A 12,801-nucleotide genomic window follows, 5' to 3' on the forward strand; every position below is an offset into this window, starting at 1 on the left:
AAGGTGCAGCTACATTTGGGCAAATATTTTATTTTGATTTGAAGAAGTGGATTGGAAAAGCTACTAAACATCTTCAGTATATGGGATCATAGACACAACATTCTTACTAATAAAATATATTACTTCAGCACCTGTGGTGTAATAGGCCATGTCCCTTTATTATAGGTATAATATATTTTAAAAATTATTATTACCATCTTTACATCAAACAATTAATTCACTTAAATATATTAAGTACTACATATATCATATATTACATATACATCATTCTAAATATAGCTCAGCTATATATAAGCTTGAGTTATTACATAAACTCAATGAAGCAACATCCATCAATATACTATTGAGCTATAGGGATGAGCTTTATGTTCGGGTCGAACATGAGTTTGACTCGAACATTGGGTGTTCGACAAACAGCGAACAATTTGGGGTGTTTGCGGCAAATTAGAAAGTCTAAGGGAGATTTTAAACGTTATGCAAGTTATTGTCATAAAAAGTGTTTGGGGACCCGGGTCCTGCCCCAGGGGACATGTATCAATGCAAAAAAAGTTTTAAAAACGTAAGTTTATTCGGGAGCAGTGATTTTAATAATGCTTAAAGTGAAACAGTAAAAGTGAAATATTCCTTTAAATTTCGTACCTGGGGGTGTCTATAGTATGCATGTAAAGATGCACAGTCACAAAATGACTTCTGAAAATGATTTCTAAAGGAAAAAAAGTAATTCAAAACTACTTGCGGCTATAATGAATTGTCAGGTCCTAGCAATACAGATAAAAGTAATTGAAAGTCATTGAAAAAAAAATTTGCGTGGGGTTCCCCCCAAAAATCAATACCAGACCCTTATCCGAGCACGCAACCTGGCAGGCCACAGGAAAAGAGGGGGGACGAGAGAGCGCCCCCTCCTGAATCGTACCAGGCCACATGCCCACATGTCCTCAATTTGGGGAGAATTTCCCCATGTTGATGGGGACAAGGGCCTGATCCCCACAACCCTTGCCTGGTGGTTGTGGGGGTCTGCAGGCAAGGTGCTTATCAGAATATGGAAGCCCTCTTTAACAAAGGGGAAACCCAGATCCTGGTCCCTCCATGTGAATTGGTAAGGGGTACATTGTACCCCTACCATTTCACAAAAAAGTGTCAAAATGTTAAAAACTACAGGAGTCCATTATTTAAAAAAAAAAGAAGATTCCAGCGATGTAATCCTTTCTCGATCTCCAGCGATGTAATCCATTCTCGATCTCCAGCGAGGATATGACACACACGATCCTGCCTCCACCGGAGACACCCGATGAATGATGCGCCGCCAGCCTGACAGCTCTTATATAGCTGATGACGGGGCCAGAGATGCAAGGGAAATCGCCGGGGTTACCCAATGAAGTGTACGGGTGATCCTGCCCCCTCTGATGCAACGCAGGTTTCCCATTGCTGGTGGTGCATCATTCGGCAGGTGCCTCCTGGGGAGGCAGGATCGTGTGCATCGTATCCTCACTGGAGATCATCGCTGGAGATCAAGAATGGGATAAATCGCTGGAATCTTTTTTTTTAATAAAGGACTTGTCCCAAGCTGTCTCCTGTCGTTTTTAACATTTTGACACTTTTTTGTGAAATGGTAGTGGTACAATGTACCGCTTACCAATTCACATAGGGGGGCCGGGATCTGGGGGTCCCCTTTTTTAAGGGGGCTTCCAGATTCCGATAAGCTCCCCACCCGCAGACCCCCACAACCACCGGGCAAGGGTTGTGAGGATGAGGCCCTTGTCTCCATCAACATGGGGACATCCTCCCCATGCTGAGGGAATGAGGCCTGGTATGGTTCAGGCGGGGTGGGGTGCTCTCTCGTCCTCCCTCTTTTCCTGGAGCCTGCCAGGTTGCGTGCTCAGATAAGGGTCTGGTATGGATTTTTGCGATGAACCCCATTTTTTTTCAATTTTGGTGCAGAGTTCCCCTTAAAATCCATACCAGACCTGAAGGGCCTGGAAATGGAATTTGGGGGAACCCCCACGCATTTTATTTTTTATTTTTCAATTACTTTTATCTGTATTGCCGGGACCCGACAATTCATTATAGCCGCAAGTAGTTTTAAATGACTTTTTTTCCTTTAGAAATGTCATTTTGTGCAGAGACTTTTTTTTATTTTTATTTTTCATCCATCAGGCAGGACATATGCATTTACAAGAACGGTAAGCAGCAATCAACAATGTGAATCTCTTGCGGGCGCAGCCGCCACAACATATGCATAACAGGAGAGGTAAATTGGGAATAAGAAAAACATTGCCGACAGAGTGGATGCCAACAGACTATAATGTTCTCAATAGGCAGCTTACCCAACTAGCGGGACCGACGGATAAGTTATAGCCATCAGCCTCCAAAGTGTTCCCCCCAGTGTGACCCGGTATGGGACAAACCCAGTCGGGTGTGCTGATTCCCGCTTAAGGCGTCATTGGTCCACGAACCCGGGAATGGGAGGGGGCAAGGGTCTGGGCAAAGTAGAGTGTCATGGTGATGGAGTAAGGAGGGGGGGGAAGTGAGCCGCCACAGCTCGTCAAGGGGTGAAGTCACGGGAGCGCCGGTCATTGTTCTTAGGGGTTAATGGTTTTGTAGTCATCAGATGAGGTGAAATGTAGCCAACAGGCCCAGGTCTCGTTGAATTTTGCAGGCGTGTCGTTGCTTTGATGGATCATTTCCTCCATCTCCATTATCTTCTAGAGGCGTTTAAACCAGTCCGTCAGAGAAGGGGGGTGTGGGGAGAGCCAATGGAGTGGAATGCACATATGTGCGGCATTTACCATGTGCATAGCCAGGGATCGGCAGTATCTCCTCGGCAGCGATGTGGCATGGTGAAGAAGGAATTGGGCAGGCGAGAATTCCAGAGTGTCGGTGGTTATGCGTGTGATATATTTATGGACCTCTGTCCAGTAGGGTTGGAGTTTGGGGCATGTCCACCAGACGTGGAGGAAGGAGCCCGTCTCCTGGTGGCATCTCCAGCACACTTTGGAAAGTGTAGGGTTGATTCTGTGCAATTTGAGTGGGGTTTTGTACCATCTGGAGAGGATTTTGTAAGCATTCTCCTGTGTCTGGACATTAATCGATCCCTTGTGGGAGTGTCTATATATATATGTTCCCATTCCGTGTCCGATAGATCTAGTGAGAGATCGCTTTCCCACTGTTGGTTGGCCCAGTGAAGTTTAGGTGAGTGCGAGGAGAATAGTAACCCATAAATTATCGATATCAGGTGTCGCTGTGGTGATTTAGAATTGCAAAGGTTTTCAAAGGGGGAGTAGGGCCTCGACCAGAGTGCGCTAGATGCTGTCTTATCGAGGAAATGTCTAATCTGGAGGTATGTCCAGAAAAGGAACTCTTCTTTACTCGTTTTGGTCGCCAGCTCTGTTTGCAATAAAACCAAATACTTTTTATGACAATAACTTGCATATTAACCTTTAAAATTAGCACTTTAGATTTTTCATGTTTGTGTCCCATAGACTTTAACGGTGTTCGCGTGTTCGAACACATTTTTTTGCCTGTTCGCATTTTCTGCTGCAAACCGAACTGGGGGATGTTCGGCTCATCCCTATTGAGCAATAATCCAAAACAAACATCCCAGGACGAGTTATCTTCTGTCTTCTTCTCTCTGTCTGCATATTAATTAATGACGCATTTATTTTCTTTTTAAAGGTACTTGCTCATGACAGACGATCGTTAACCACTTGCCGTCGCCGCACCGTCATAATACGTCCACAAGGTGGCTCTCCTAGGCGAGATCACGTATTATGACGTCCTGCCTTTTAGCCGCCACTAGGGGCGCACGCGCGCCCCCGCTCGCCCCCGACTCCCGTGCGTGTGCCCGGCGGGCGCGATCGCCGCCGGGCACACGCGATCGCTCGGTACAGAGCGGGGAATGGGAGCTGTGTGTGTAAACACACAGCTCTCGTTCCTGTCAGCAGGGGAAATGCTTTTCTTCGGTTCATACAATGTATGAACCGAGGATCAGTGTTTCCCCTAGTGAGGCCACCCCCCCCCCCACAGTAAGAACACACCCAGGCATACTTAACCCCTTCCCCGCCCCCTAGTGTTAACCCCTTCACTGCCAGTGGCATTTTTATAGTAATCCAATGCATTTTTATAGCACCGATCGCTATAAAAATGCCAATGGTCCCAAAAATGTGTCAAAAATGTCCGAAGTGTCCGCCATAATGTCGCAATACCGAAAAAAAAATCGCTGATCGCCGCCATTACTAGTAAAAAAAATATTAATAAAAATGCCATAAAAATACCCCCTATTTTGTAAACGCTATAACTTTTGCGCAAACCAATCAATAAACGCTTATTGCGATTTTTTTTTACGAAAAATATGTAGAAGAATACGTATCGGCCTAAACTGAGGAAAAAAAATGTTTTTTTATATATTTTTGGGGATATTTATTACAGCAAAAAATAAAAAATATTAATTTTTTTCAAAATTGTCGTTCTATTTTTGTTTATAGCACAAAAAATAAAAAACGCAGAGGTGATCAAATACCACCAAAAGAAAGCTCTATTTGTGGGAAAAAAAGGACGCCAATTTTGTTTGGGAGCCACGTCGCACGACCGCGCAATTGTCTGTTAAAGCGACGCAGTCCCGAATCGCAAAAAGTACTCTGGTCTTTGGGCAGCAATATGGTCCGGGGGGTAAGTGGTTAATTGGTAAACTGTCAAATAAACTGCCAATCATGTAAGTATAATATATATATTTACACTTTATTTAATTTATTTAACTGTCTATCATGATCACAAAGGTGGTGGGATGGGGACATTCTGCCCCACCTTTCACCTTTATGGGATTATAGACAGAACATTCTTACTAATAAAACCCATTACTGCAGCACCTGTGGTGTAATAGGCCATGACCCTTTATTATAGGTATAATATATTTTAAAATGTATTATTAACATCTTTACATCAAATAATGAATTCACTTAAATATATTACGTACTACTTATATCATATATTACATATATATCATTCTAAATATAGCTCAGTTATATATAAGCTCAAGCTTGTACATAAACTCAATAAAACAACATCCCTTACGCCAGGCAAATTAAAGGAGCCTGGCACACCCCTTGGGCGACAGCCAATTCAATACAGGTCTGCATATCCAGGTTAAATATGTCCAGTGCACTGTCAAACAGATGGACATTGTCATATCTGTAGAAGCCCGACAATCCCCCTTTAGGTTAACATGCCTGAAAGAGAAACCAAATATAGTAGGCATAAATTTAGCAATTGCCCTATAACGCGCTTGCAAATTTTCTCGAAGTAAAGAATCTCAGAGGAAACAAGCCAAGCCAAGCGATGGACTATTTCAGAAAAAAATCAAACCTGTAGTAGGTAAAATTGCATGTATATTTTACATTTACCGATGTAATTTCCTGATAAATGTAAAATAAGCACATTAGGAACTCGGCATCTCTCATGCAAGCGAGACAAGGTGTCCTGCAGCATTCTCCATTGCATTCCTTTTCTTCCAAACCAATGAACTTTAAATGAATCAAATTCCAAACTCATGTTGGAACCATAATTCCTATGGTCAGCTTTATACTTGGCCCAAAACACAAAAGAATGTCCGATTATCCAGATATTAACAATGTTACTTGAAATAAAAAAAAAGCATTAGGTCAAATATAAGATTGAAAGCAGTTAGACTTCGCTCTACCAACACGTTTAATAATAGCCACATTTAAATCCAGCTTAGCTGCTTCGGTGGCTGCTCCTATGCGGAACAGGTGAGAAGTAATGTGCAGATAACCTAACTTCAAGAGCAACAGACATTTCTGCAACACAGCTTTAAACTGATAAACAGTCAAAGGGTTCCCATTCTCATTTATTAGAAAGAAAGGGGAAATAGGCGGACATAACTTAACATATTGGTGAACTAAATTCAAAACACAAACATTAGAACCTACGTTTCTCTGCAATGTGATCCAACGCCCTTTCCCTATGAAATCCCTATGAAATCACTCTTGCTCTTTCTCAACAGCTAGGACAGAAAGAGAATCTAACAACAAATAAACATCCTTGAAAAAAATACCAGAGCCATACCCAATTCTCATAGGCAATAGCTCAAAATTATAAATGCTCCGAAAAAACATAGATGAAATGCTAACTTAAAATGGTTGTAAAGGTACAATTTTTTTTTCCTAAATAGCTTCCTTTACCGTAGTGCAGCTCTCTACGTTGCACATAGAGAAAGGAGCTGTGTGTTAGTGGGTGTCCTGACTCTCCTGTAGTCCAAGGGAGGGGGCGAGCACAACACTCCACACCAGGGAGAAAGCATTGCATTACTGTATGGAGTTACAGACAAATATACAGGAAGTGAGGATTTCTCAGAAGAAATAATGACATTTAAAAGCAAAATCGAAGGATGAGGTAAGTGAAGGAGGACTGCACTAAGGTAAAGGAAGCTATTTAGGAAAAAAAAATTGTACCTTTACAACCCCTTTAAACAGCAAAGCTTCATAAGGAGAGAAGCCGACATTGCCAGTAGAATTACCAATCCTAACCAATAAATCAGTAGATATCAGCAATCTGGAATTAGTAACCATATGGTTTTTACGATATCCCTTTAAAGCACATTTGACAGCAAAAAATTGCATGCAAGAAGCAGCTCCATTCATAGGAATAAAAAAGGATATCCTGACCAATGTCTTGACTATGTACGAGTACAAGTATGAAGCCGCCATCAAAGAATTAAAAAAGGACAACACCAAACTCTCAGAGAATGAAGCATGAAGTTGATTGGAAGAGGCCAAAAAAGAATGCCACAACTTCCACGCCGTACAGTAAGATGACCATGTAGAAGGCGATATTGAATGTTTAATCGCCGCAATGACCGGGGTCACACTACTTCCCATAAGTGCAGAGGACAATCCAAGCCAACTAGATCTGCATCCGGCACCAACCTCCGAAATTCTTCAACTTTTAAATGGGACAAAGCGTCTGCAATGAGATTCTTCACACCAGGTATGCATTTAGCCTTCATCCAAATATTAAACAGTAAACACCAAAATACAATCTGTCGTAGAATAGAAATAACAGATAATGATTTTGATGACGGTTTATAGCAAATACAATGCCTTTATTATCAGAATGAAGTAATATCTGTCTATTATCCAAATGAGAACCCCAAAGTTCCAGCGCCTCTATAACTGGAAAAAGTTCCAACAACAGAATATTGGTCATTAAACCTCTATATTTCCATGTATAATGCCAATCAGAAGCCGACCAATGCACCGATATGACCCAGCAGCATCAGTATGCAAATGTAACGCTGATGCCGAACAGAAAGGAAATTGCCATATAGAACAACCATTGTATGTGTGCAAAAAACGATGCCAAACCAGTAAATCTTCAACAATGTCAGAAGTAATATGCACAAATGAGATGGAGAAGAACAACCTGAAATAACACAATAAAGACGTTTAGCGAAAACTCTATCAGTCGGCATAATTTTGGATGCAAATGCCAGTAAACCTAGTAACGACTGTAAAATTTTCAAACGCACTTTTGTCCTAGACATGACAAAAACTAACAACTTCTGAATTCTCAAGACCTTATTAATTGGCAGTCTAAATTTCATGGCAACAGTATCAATTTGTATACCCAAAAATTCTGGACAAGAAGTAGGATAAACGGACAAACAATCATTAGAATCAGAGATACCAATAAAAAAAAAATCATCAAGATAATGCAAAACTGAGTCTAAACAAGTCCTACAGTGAACCACCCAATCAACAAAGGACGAGAACAACTCAAAGTAATGGCAGGAAAGTGAACACCCCCATCCGGAGACATTGATCGAAATAAAATTCATCTTGGAATTTAATACCCAATTAATTAAACACTGAAGGGTATATAGGCAGTAGATGAAATGCCAAATTAAAATCAGCTTTCACATTTAAGGCTGAATTACCCACGTTTCTAATTTTGCGCAAAGCATCATAAAAAGACAAATAATGAACAGAGCAAAAAGCTGGATCTATTTCATCATTCAATTGGTTCCTATTTAGGTATAATTCCTAAATTTATGAAAAGGAGGTTCCTGAAATGGGCCAGCAATTCTACCTTCTTTCATTTCCTTCAATAATTTTGCTTGAACAATATCAGAATGTAATAATATAGACTCAAGATTCTCAAAAACAGCATGACCAGAGCCTGTAAAAGAAGGCAGAGTAAAACCAAGAAAAAAAAATCATGCAAAATTTCCGCTTTCTGACATTCTGGGTACCGACGGAGCCATGGCAACATATTTATGAGCCTCACAGAGAGGCCACTTTTGAGAAAGGGTATTCTTTTGAAGAAACTGACACATTTTTAGATGATCTCTTAAAGCAACGTGATGCAGGGTGTGAATCTGCACAATAATTACACTCATGTTTATACTTACATGAGTTAGACCATTTACGTTGCCCGTCATTAAAATGGAAACACACTCTACGCCAATATGTATGTGGAGTAGACACTTGAGGCTTTGGAATTTTTTTGTGGCAGTAACAGATTCAGCCACAAACTCACATCTTTCACACCCCATTTCATTGATCTATATACTGATAACTTCTGGCGAGATGATTTGTCATATGCAAATCAAGGGAGGCAAGGAAAATTGCTAGCAAAAATCACTGTCTTCTACCTTCTGCACTTCAGTAAAGAATTTCAAACTGTGTATGGCCAGCCTAATACTTTTTGACTTTCTGTCTCTGATCAGAGGCCTGTTTCATTTTTAGTGAAGACATCCTCAATGGGCCTTCTGCCACCTTCTCATCTACATTATTCTGCTATGACTAATTGCATCACACACGAGAGGGAAGACAAACTACATTACTACAAGGAAGTGATGTTAGAGTGCATGATGGTGGCAGGGATGACTGTGCTACCCGTTCCAGGTCCTCTACCCAGGGAGGACAAACAGGCAGCACCAGCAGTACCACCACCACAAGGGTCATCTAACAGAAGCGTTGCAAATGTTTTTCAGGCAGCAGTAGGCAGATATGACCTCGGGTAGAACTCATGGGCACAGCTTGTCTATGTTGGTCAATGAGTATGTCAGTTCCAGTTTAAATATCAACAACCTCAGAAGTTAGGAAAGACTCCATGAATGATTGGGTGTTTAAGATGGACCAGTGGCTGGCCTTGCCAAACATTTACTAGAGGTGCTAGTCAGTCTTGCTGCAAGCGTCTTATCAAAACTGGCGTTCAGCCTTTCCACAGGCAATGGTGATCACTTGAACATTATTAAAATTAATGATTGGATTATAATTGCCTTCCGTTTCCCTGTAGGGTCTTCCACAGATTAGCTGCCACATGCAGATGATTTTTTTTTGTCCCTGACAGAACATACTGTATAGTTACAAAAAAAAAAAAAAAGTAAATGTTGTTGTGGTGAAGGTGGTCGTGCTGCTGCTGTTATTTATACCCTTGTTTTCCTCTTACTACAGAATATCTGTAATATTTCAAATGTGTTATATTTAATCTAATTTCAAAATTAGAACATCAGTCCCAGGGTATTTATAGGTATAATTTTTCATTTCGCCCACCTAAGGTACCACATTTGAACAACAGCAATAATAAGCTATATTAGTGCTGCTGTTCAAATGTGGAACTTTGGGTAGCCTGATTGAAAATGTATACCTATAAATACCTAAGGGTTGATGCTCTAATTTTTTTGCTACCAAGACAGCTGTCTGTGCTTTGCAGTGCCGTGCCATGCAATGAAAAAAGCGTGCCACATTTTACTTTTTACCCTTCAAACTCAGAGGGCAGATGTTTGACAGATGCTTACTGTTAACTTGCCTTTTGACTTTTACAACTACTAAGATAACAATCTTTTTGCCCAATAACAATATTATGCCCTGTACAAACGATAGGATTTTCCGTCCAAAATAGTTGGATGTGAGCTTTTGGTCGGATATTCCGACCGTGTGTATGCTCCATCAAACATTTTTTGTCAGGATTTCCGCCAGCAAAATATTGAGAGCAGGTTCTCTAATTTTACGAGGGAAAAAGTCTGTATGCAATTCCGACATGCAAAAAAACATGCATGCTTAGAATCAAGCAGAAGAGCCAAACTGCCTATTGAACTTCATTGATATCGGCTCGTCGTACATCTTGTACGTCACCGCATTCTTGACGGTCGGAATTTCAGACAAAATTTGTTTTTGACTGTGTGTATGCAAAATAAGTTTGAGCCAACATTCCGTCAGAAATAATCTAAGTTGTTCTTGTCGGAATTTCCGATCGTGTGTACGGGGCATTAGGATCTGTTTTTTAATGGGGAGTATACCAATGCACAGCTAATACAGCTAAACTGACATTATTTAGGGATCGTACTACGAAAAAAGTATTTTCATTTGTCTGACAATTCTTTAAAATGTTGTTGTTTTTTGGGGTGCTGCTGATGTTTTTTACTAATAAAGAAAAGCAAAAAACACTGATACAGTAGGTGAACCCGATTTTGTGTCAATCTCGCTCTCTTTCTCAGCGAGATTGAGCACCTACGAGCCCCATCGCGGGAGCCAGCGCCGAGCTGGCTTGCCGCGATGGAGACAGAGCCGTCATAGAAGCGACGGGAGATCCGACTTGGATTCCCGCCAATTCTACACGTGTGCGGCGTTTGTTATGAATCCTGAAGGGGAAGTCCCCGCCGGATTTTAAATAAAAATCCGGCATGGGCCCCCCCTCAGGAGCATACCGGGCCCTTAGGTCTGTTATGGGTTGTAAGGAGAGCCCCCCTACGCCGGAAAAAACGGCGTAGGGGGTCCCCCTACAATCCATACCAGACCCGTATCCAAAGCACGCTACCCGGCCAGCCAGGAAGGGAGTGGGGACGAGCGAGCGCCCCCCCCTCCTGAGCCGTACCAGGCTGCATGCCCTCAACATGGGGGGGTTGGGTGCTCTGGGGCAGGGGGGCGCACTGCGGCCCCCCCCACCTCAGAGCACCCTGTCCCCATGTTGATGAGGACAGGGCCCCTTCCCGACAACCCTGGCCGTTGGTTGTCGGGGTATGCGGGCGGGAGGCTTATCGGAATCTGGGAGCCCCCTTTAATAAGGGGGCCCCCAGATACCGGCCCCCCCACCCTAAGTGAATGAGTATGGGGTACATCGTACCCCTACCCATTCACCTGCAAGAAAAGTGGTAAAAACACAAATAAACCACACAGTGTATTAAAATATTTTATTTTTCTGCTCCGGAGGCCGCCCCCTGTCTTCTTTATTAGCTCTTTTACCAGGGGGGGCTTCTTCTTTGACGTCTTCGGGTGGGTGGGGGCCGCCGTCTGGTTCTCTTCCACCGCCGGGGGGGGTGGCTTTTAAAAAAGCCCCCACCCCCCCGGCGGGTTTCCTCCGGCGTCTTCGACGGGGCTCTTCTTCTTCCGCTATCCCGACGGGTCTTCTCCGCTATCCGGGGGGTCTCGCCGCTCTCCGCTGTTGACTCGTCGCACCCCGGTTCTTCGTATCGCTGTCCGGTCCCTTCTTCCGTGCTGTACGTCTTCTTCCGCGCTGTGACGTCATGTTCTTCACTTCTCTTCTTCTCCCGATGTTGACTCGCTGGTCCTCCTCGCTGAAATGACGGATGAGCGCCTTGCATCGGACCTATATAGGCCTCACAGTCCCATCATGCTCTGTACCTACCCATGTGATACCTACCACGTGGTAGGTATCACATGGGTAGGTACAGAGCATGATGGGACTGTGAGGCCTATATAGGTCCGATGCAAGGCGCGCATCCGTCATTTCAGCGAGGAGGACCGGCGTGTCAACATCGGGAGAAGGAGAGAAGTGAAGAACATGACGTCACAGCACGGAAGAAGAACTCATCACAGCACGGAAGGAGAAGACGTACAGCATGGAAGAAGACACCGGACAGCGAGACGAAGAACCGGGGTGCGCCGAGTCAACAACGGAGAGCGGCGAAGACAGAAGGAGAACCCCGGAGAGTTGAGAAGACCCGTCGGGATAGCGGAAGAAGAAGAGCCCCGCCGAAGACGCCGGAGAAAACCCCCCTGCCCCAGAGCACCCAACCCCCCCATGTTGAGGGCATGCAGCCTGGTACGGCTCAGGAGGGGGGGGGGGGCGCTCGCTCGTCCCCACTCCCTTCCTGGCTGGCCGGGTAGCGTGCTTTGGATACGGGTCTGGTATGGATTGTAGGGGGACCCCCTACGCCGTTTTTTTTGGCGTAGGGGGGCTCTCCTTACAACCCATAACAGACCTAAGGGCCCGGTATGCTCCTGAGGGGGGGACCCATGCCGGATTTTTATTTAAAATCCGGCGGGGACTTCCCCCTCAGGATTCATAACAAACGCCGCACACGTGTAGAATTGGCGGGAATCCAAGTCGGATCTCCCGTCGCTTCTATGACGCGCTTGCTGGGATGTGCTGTCACTATTCCAGTGAGTGTGAGATGTCGGCGAGATCTCGGCACCCTGTCGCCGAGTATCAGCGCGACGCTGTCGTGCTAAAAGCACAATATCACAAACACCTACTGTATATAAAACAAAGTATTCAATGTCAACATAATCTGTCACTGTTGTGAGACTGACCTGCCCGCAAGTCGAACAAAGCCATATTCAAGCAACACTAATTAATAGCAAATTACCCTACATTTTTTTTCGATTAAAAACACTCTCATGTTGACTCTTCATTTACTTCAATTATGTATAGCCACTGGTAATGTCAACATTTGTTATATTCACACCTGAAAATGTATAATGTAACTTATGTAGACAGCAATTCTTTATAATTTTGGTTGAGAAGATGACAGGTCAATCTATC

Source organism: Rana temporaria, chromosome 4 (assembly GCF_905171775.1).
Source record: "Rana temporaria chromosome 4, aRanTem1.1, whole genome shotgun sequence".
NCBI classification, from domain to species: domain Eukaryota; kingdom Metazoa; phylum Chordata; class Amphibia; order Anura; family Ranidae; genus Rana; species Rana temporaria.